Source organism: Aegilops tauschii, chromosome 1, assembly GCF_002575655.3.
Source record: "Aegilops tauschii subsp. strangulata cultivar AL8/78 chromosome 1, Aet v6.0, whole genome shotgun sequence".
Taxonomy (NCBI): Eukaryota; Viridiplantae; Streptophyta; class Magnoliopsida; order Poales; family Poaceae; genus Aegilops; species Aegilops tauschii.
This window is the reverse complement of record NC_053035.3, coordinates 445,456,221-445,464,402: the sequence shown is the minus strand read 5'-3', so window position 1 is coordinate 445,464,402 and position 8,182 is coordinate 445,456,221.

The window sequence follows — 8,182 nt, the reverse complement described above, 5'->3', positions numbered from 1 at the left end:
CTACTCATTTAAATCCGAGAATAATGGTTGTTCTATTTATATGAGAGATATGTTTTACGGTCATGCCCCGCTGGTCAATGGTTTATTCTTAATGAATCTCGAACGTGATGTTACACATATTTATAGTGTGAATGCCAAGAAATGTAAGGTTGATAATGATAGTCCCACATACTTGTGGCACTGCCGCCTTGGTCACATTGGTGTCAAACGCATGAAGAAACTCCATGCAGATGGACTTTTGGAGTCTCTTGATTATGAATCATTTGACACGTGCGAACCATGCCTCATGGGCAAAATGACCAAGACTCCGTTCTCCGGAACAGTGGAGTGAGCAACCAACTTATTGGAAATCATACATACTGATGTGTGCGGTCCAATGAGCGTTGAGGCTCGCGGTGGCTATCGTTATGTTCTCACCCTCACTGATGACTTGAGTAGATATGGGTATGTCTACTTAATGAAACACAAGTCTGAGACCTTTGAAAAGTTCAAGGAATTTCAGAGTGAGGTTGAGAATCAACGTGACAGGAAAATAAAGTTCTTACGATCAGATCGTGGAGGGGAATATTTGAGTCACGAATTTGGCACACACTTAAGGAAATGTGGAATTGTTTCACAACTCACGCCGCCTGGAACACCTCAGCGTAATGGTGTGTCCGAACGTCGTAATCGCACTCTATTGGATATGGTGCGATCTATGATGTCTCTTACTGATCTACCGCTATCATTCTGGGGTTATGCTTTAGAGACTGCCGCATTCACTTTAAATAGGGCTCCGTCGAAATCTGTTGAGACGACACCGTATGAATTATGGTTTGGAAAGAAACCTAAGCTGTCGTTTCTTAAATTTTGGGGATGCGATGCTTATGTCAAGAAACTTCAACCTGAAAATCTCGAACCCAAGTCAGAAAATGCGTCTTCATAGGATACCCTAAGGAAACCATTGGGTATACCTTCTACCTCAGATCCGAAGGCAAGATCTTCTTTGCCAAGAACGGGTCCTTTCTGGAGAAAGAGTTTCTCTCGAAAGAAGTAAGTGGGAGGAAAGTGGAACTTGATGAGATGACCCCTCTCGAACCAGAAAGTAGCGCAGCACAAGAAAATGTTTATGTGGTGCTTGCACCGACTAGAGAGGAATTTAATGATGACGATCATGATCAAGTTAGCACTGTACTTCGTAGGTCCACAAGGACACGTTCCGCACCAGAGTGGTATGGCAACCCTGTCATGGAAATCATGTTGTTGGACAACGGTGAACCTTCGAACTATGAAGAAGCAATGGCGGGCCCAGATTCCAACAAATGGCTTGAAGCCATAAAAATCCGAGATAGGATCCATGTATGAAAACAAAGTATGGACTTTGACAGACTTGCCCGATGATCGGCGAGCGATAGAAAATAAATGGATCTTTAAGAAGAAGACGGACGCGGATGGAAATGTTACCATCTATAAAGCTCGACTTGTCGCTAAGGGTTATCGACAAGTTCAAGGAGTTGACTACGATGAGACCTTCTCACCCGTAGCGAAGCTGAAGTCCGTCCGAATCATGTTAGCAATTGCCGCATTCTATGATTATCAAATATGGCAAATGGACGTCAAAACGGCATTCCTTAACGGCTTCCTTAAGGAAGAATTGTATATGATGCAGCCGGAAGGTTTTGTCGATCCTAAGAATGCTGACAAAGTATGCAAGCTCCAGCGCTCAATCTATGGGCTGGTGCAGGCATCTCGGAGTTGGAACATTCGCTTTGATGAGATGATCAAAGCGTTTGGGTTTATGCAGACTTATGGAGAAGCCTGTGTTTACAAGAAAGTGAGTGGGAGCTCTGTAGCATTTCTCTTATTATATGTGGATGACATACTATTGATGGGAAATGATATAGAATTCTTGGAAAGTATAAAGGCCTACTTGAATAAGTGTTTTTCAATGAAGGACCTTGGAGAAGCTGCTTACATATTAGGCATCAAGATCTATAGAGATAGATCGAGACGCCTCATAGGTCTTACACAAAGCACATACCTTGACAAGATATTGAAGAAGTTCAATATGGATCAGTCCAAGAAGGGTTCTTGCCTATATTGCAAGGTGTGAGATTGAGCACGGCTCAATGCCCGACCACAGCAGAAGATAGAGAAAAGATGAGTGTCGTCCCCTATGCCTCGACCATAGGGTCTATTATGTATGCCATGCTGTGTACCAGACCTGATGTAAACCTTGTCGTAAGTTTGGTAGGAAGGTACCAAAGTAATCCCGGCATGGAACACTGGACAGCGGTCAAGAACATCCTGAAGTACCTGAAAAGGACTAAGGATATGTTTCTCGTTTATGGAGGTGACGAAGAGCTCGTCGTAAAGGGTTATGTCGATGCTAGCTTCGACACAGATCTGGATGACTCTAAGTCACAAACCGGATACGTGTATATTTTGAATGGTGGGGCAGTCAGCTGGTGCAGTTGCAAGCAAAGCGTCGTGGCGGGATCTACATGTGAAGCGGAGTACATGGCAGCCTCGGAGGCAGCACATGAAGCAATCTGGATGAAGGAGTTCATTGCCGACCTAGGAGTTATTCCCAATGCATCAGGGCCGATGACTCTCTTCTGTGACAACACTGGAGCTATTGTCCTTGCCAAGGAGCACAGGTTTCACAAGAAGACCAGGAACATCAAGCGTCGCTTCAACTCCATTCGTGAAAATGTTCAAAATGGACACATAGATATTTGTAAAGTGCATACGGATTTGAATGTCGCAGATCCATTGACTAAACCTCTTCCACGAGCGAAACATGATCAACACTAGAACTCTATGGGTGTACGATTCATCACAATGTAACTAGATTATTGACTCTAGTGCAAGTGGGAGACTGTTGGAAATATGCCCTAGAGGCAATAATAAAATGGTTATTATTATATTTCCTTGTTCATGATAATTGTCTATTGTTCATGCTTTAATTGTGTTATCCAGAAATCGTAATACATGTGTGAATACATAGACCATAACATGTCCCTAGTGAGCCTCTAGTTGACTAGCTCGTTGATCAATAGATGGTTACGGTTTCCTGACCATGGACACTGGATGTCATTGATAACGGGATCACATCATTAGGAGAATGATGTGATGGACAAGACCCAATCCTAAGCATAGCACTAGATCGTGTAGTTCGTTTGCTAAAGCTTTTCTAATGTCAAGTATCATTTCCTTAGACCATGAGATCGTGCAACTCCTGGATACCGTAGGAATTCTTTGGGTGTACCAAACGTCACAACGTAACTGGGTGGCTATAAAGATGCACTACAGGTATCTCCGAAAGTGTCTGTTGGGTTGGCTCGGATCGAGACTGGGATTTGTCACTCCGTATGACGGAGAGGTATCTCTGGGCCCACTCGGTATTGCATCATCATAATGAGCTCAATGTGACTAAGTAGTTAGTCACGGGATCATGCATTACGGAACGAGTAAAGTGACTTGCCGGTAACGAGAATGAGGTATTGGGATACCGACGATCGAATCTCGGGCAAGTAAAGTACCGATTGACAAAGGGAATTGTATACGGGATTGCTTGAATCCTCGACATCGTGGTTCATCCGATGAGATCATCGTGGAACATGTGGGAGCCAACATGGGTATCCAGATCCCGCTGTTGGTTATTGGCTAGAGAGGTGTCTCGGTCATGTCTGCATGATTCCCGAACCCGTAGGGTCTACACACTTAAGGTTCGATGATGCTAGGGTTATAAGGAAGGTTTGTATGTGATTACCGAATGTTGTTCGGAGTCTCGGATGAGATCCCGGACGTCACGAGGAGTTCCGGAATGGTCCGGAGGTAAAGATTTATATATGGGAAGTCACCATACGGTCACCGGAAATATTCGGGGGTATACCGATATTGTACCGGGACCACCGGAGGGGTTCCGGGGGTCCACCGGGAGGGTCCACTTGCCCCGAAGGGCCTTATGGGCTGTAGGTGGAAGGGAACCAGCCCTTAGTGGGCTGGGCGCCAACCCCCCTAGGGCCCATGCGCCTAGGGTTTGGGGGGAACCCTAAAGGGGGGCGCCCCCCTTGCTTGGGGGGCAAGCTCCCTCCCCCTTGGCCGCCGCCCCCCTCTAGATCTCATCTAGAGGGGGCGGCCCCCTTCCCTCTTCTCCCTATAAATAGAGGGGTGAGGGGAGGGCTGCAGCACCACATCCAAGGCGCAGCCCCTCCCCTCCCCAACACCTCTCCTCCTCCGCGTGTGCTTGGCGAAGCCCTGCCGGAGAACTGTCACTCCACCACCACCACGCCGTCGTGCTGCTGTTGGAGCCTTCTTCCTCAACCTCTCCCTCCTCCTTGCTGGATCAAGGCGTGGGAGACGTCACCGCTCCGTACGTGTGTTGAACGCGGAGGTGCCGTCCGTTCGGCGCTTGGATCATCGGTGATTTGGATCACGACGAGTACGACTCCATCAACCCCGTTCTCTTGAACGCTTCCGCTCGCGATCTACAAGGGTATGTAGATGCACTCCTCCCCTCTCGTTGCTATTAAACTCCATAGATTGATCTTGGTGATGCGTAGAAAATTTTAATTTGTGCTACGATCCCCAACAGTCCATGGCTAGGAAACTTAACCATCTTTGATTAACGAGCTAGTCAAGTAGAGGCATACTAGGGACACTCTCTTTGTCTATGTATTCACACGTGTACTAGGTTTCCGGTTAATAAAATTCTAGCACGAATAATAAACATTTATCATGATATAAGGAAATATAAATAACAACTTTATTATTGCCTCTAGGGCATATTTCCGTCATCAAAAAGAGAGAAAGAAGCCATGTAGCTACTGCCTACAGACCCGTAGGTCTGTGGTAAACTACTCACGCATCATCGGAGGGGTACCAATGAGGATGATGAAACCCCTCCGTAATCGTTTCCCCCTCCGGCAAGGTGCCGGAATAGGGCTCTAGATTGGATCTCATGGTTCTGGAATTTGCGCGGCTGGAATTGTGTTTTGTCGACTCTCCTAGGGTTTCTGGAATATTTGAATATTTATAGAGCTATGAGGCGGTGGAGAAGCTTCCCATGGTGCACCTCCTGGGTTCCCTAGGTCTCTTCTAGGCAGAAAAACCAAAAGGTTTCACTGCATTTGGTCTTCGTTTGATATCAATATTCTGCGAAGTTAAAAACAAGCAAAAAACAGTAACTGGCACTGGGCACTATGTCAATAGGTTAGTCCCATAAAATGATATAAAGTTGCTATAAAATGAATATAAAACATCCAAGAATGATAATATAACAGCATGGAACAATAAAAAATTATAGATACGTTGGAGGCAGATCAATGTTCATTGGCACGTTTTCTGCCTGAGGATCAACTGCTTCATGATTTTCATCTGAATTCTTGATACGTCTCCAACGTATCTATAATTTTTGATTGCTCCATGCTATATTATCTTCTGTTTTGGACATTATTGGGCTTTATTATTCACTTTTATATTATTTTTGGGACTAACCAATTAACCGGAGGCCTAGCCCAGAATTGCTGTTTTTTGCCTATTTCAGAGTTTCGCAGAGAAAGAATATCAAATGGAGTCCAAATGGAATGAAACCTTCGGGAGCGTGATTTTTGGAACGAACAAGATCCAGGAGACTTGGACCCTACGTAAGAGAAGCTTCCAGGAGGCCACGAGGTAGGGGGCGCGCCTACCCCCCCCCCCCCAGGGCGTGCCCTCCACCCTCGTGGGCCCTCTGTTGCTCCACCGACATACTCCTTCCTCCTATATATACCTACGTACCCCCAAACGATCAGAACAGGAGCCAAAAACCTAATTCCACTGCCGCAACCTTCTGTACCCACGAGATCCCATCTTGGGGCCTGTTCCGGAGCTCCGCCGGAGGGAGCATTCATCACGGAGGGCTTCTACATCAACACCATAGCCTCTCCTATGAAGTGTGAGTAGTTTACTTCAGACCTTCGGGTCCATAGTTAGTAGCTAGATGGCTTCTTCTCTCTTTTTGGATCTCAATACAATGTTCTCCCCCTCTCTCGTGGAGATCTATTCGATGTAATCTTCTTTTGGCAGTGTGTTTGTTGAGACTGATGAATTGTGGGTTTATGATCAAGATTATCTATGAACAATATTTGAATATTCTCTGAATTCTTTTATGTATGATTGGTTATCTTTGCAAGTCTCTTCGAATTATCAGTTTGGTTTGGCCTACTAGATTGATCTTTCTTGCAGTGGGAGAAGTGCTTAGCTTTGGGTTCAATCTTGCGGTGTCCTTTCCCAGTGACAGTAGGGGCAGCAAGGCACGTATTGTATTGTTGCCATCGAGGATAACAAGATGGGGTTTTTATCATATTGCATGAATTTATCCCTCTACATCATGTCATCTTGCTTAAAGCGTTACTCTGTTTTCATGAACATAATACTCTAGATGCATGCTGGATAGCGGTCGATGAGTGGAGTAATAGTAGTAGATGCAGGCAGGAGTCGGTCTACTTGTCTCGGACGTGATGCCTATATACATGATCATACCTAGATATTCTCATAACTATGCTCAATTCTGTCAATTGCTCAACAGTAATTTGTTCATCCACCGTAAAATACTTACGCTCTCAAGAGAAGCCACTAGTGAAACCTATGGCCCCCGGGTCTATCTTCATCATATTAATCTTCCAACACTTATTTATTTCCTTTTCTTTTTACTTTTCTTTTATTTTACTTTGCATCTTATCATAAAATACCAAAAAAATACTATCCTATCATATCTATCAGATCTCACTCTCGTAAGTGACCGTGAAGGGATTGACAACCCCTTATCACGTTGGTTGCGAGGATTTATTTGTTTTGTGTAGGTACGAGGGACTCGCGCGTAGCCTCCTACTGGATTGATACCTTGGTTCTCAAAAACTGAGGGAAATACTTACGCTACTTTGCTGCATCACCCTTTCCTCTTCAAGGGAAAACCAACGCAGTGCTCAAGAGGTAGCAAGAAGGATTTCTGGCGCCGTTGCCGGGGAGGTCTACGCAAAAGTCAACATACCAAGTACCCATCACAAACCGTTATCTCCCGCATTACATTATTTGCCATTTGCCTCTCATTTTCCTCTCCCCCACTTCACCTTTGCCGTTTTATTTGCCCTTTTTCCGTTCGTCTTTTCGTTTGCCTTGATGTCTTACTTGGCTCGTTTGCTCGTTTGGTTGAAATAGTTGAGTATTTATTCCTAAACAGAGAAGCTAAGATCTATGGATCCTCATCCGCTTGCCAATCTTTTTAAGAGATCCAATTATGATGAACCAATTGCTAGTAAGTTTTGTGCACTAGATTATCTTTATGAAGTTTTGCTTGAAATTTGTGAATCTGGAAATTGTGATGAAGTACTTTATGAAGAGATTCACGATAGCTCCTTGAATAAAAAGCATGATTGCAATGATTTTATTATAAATTCTCTTGATGTCAATTGTGCTAATATTATGCAAAACCCTAAGCTTGGGGATGCTAGTTTTGCTATGTCCACTACCTGTTGCAATAATCATGATTGGGGAGATTCTTCTTATGATCTTGAAAATTTATTTAAGCCCCATGATGAATATAAGATTGATAATAGTGTTTGCAATAATATTGAAAGTGGGTTTGGAAGAGTGTCAACTTTAGATCCCACATATTTGGAGAATATTCAATCTTATGAAATTTTTGATAAAAGTGGGTTTGGAGAGGTCATGACTTTAGTTAATGTTAATCCCACTATTTCGGAAGAGTGTCAACTTTGCATGCATGTGGATCGTGTTGAAAGTATTTATTGTGATAGCTATTTTGTTGAATTTTCTTATGATCCTACATGTAATTATTATGAGAGAGGAAAATATGGTTATAGAAATTTTCATGTTACTAAATTACCCCTCGTTATGTTGAGATTGCTATTGTTCTTTTCCGCTTCCTTGCATATGCTAATTTTTTCTTGCTATGATAATTTGTTTGCCTATAAGATGCCCATGCATAGGAAGTATGTTAGACTTAGATGTGTTTGTCACGTGTTTCATGATGCTCTCTTTGCGCTTCATTTCTTGTCTTTCATGTGAGCATCATTAAAATTATCAATGCCTAGCTAAAAGGCTTTAAAGAAAAGCGCTTGTTGGGAGACAACCCAATATTTTTCCTTGCTGTTATTCAATAAATATTTGTTATAGTTTCTGGTTAGATGTATTTTTA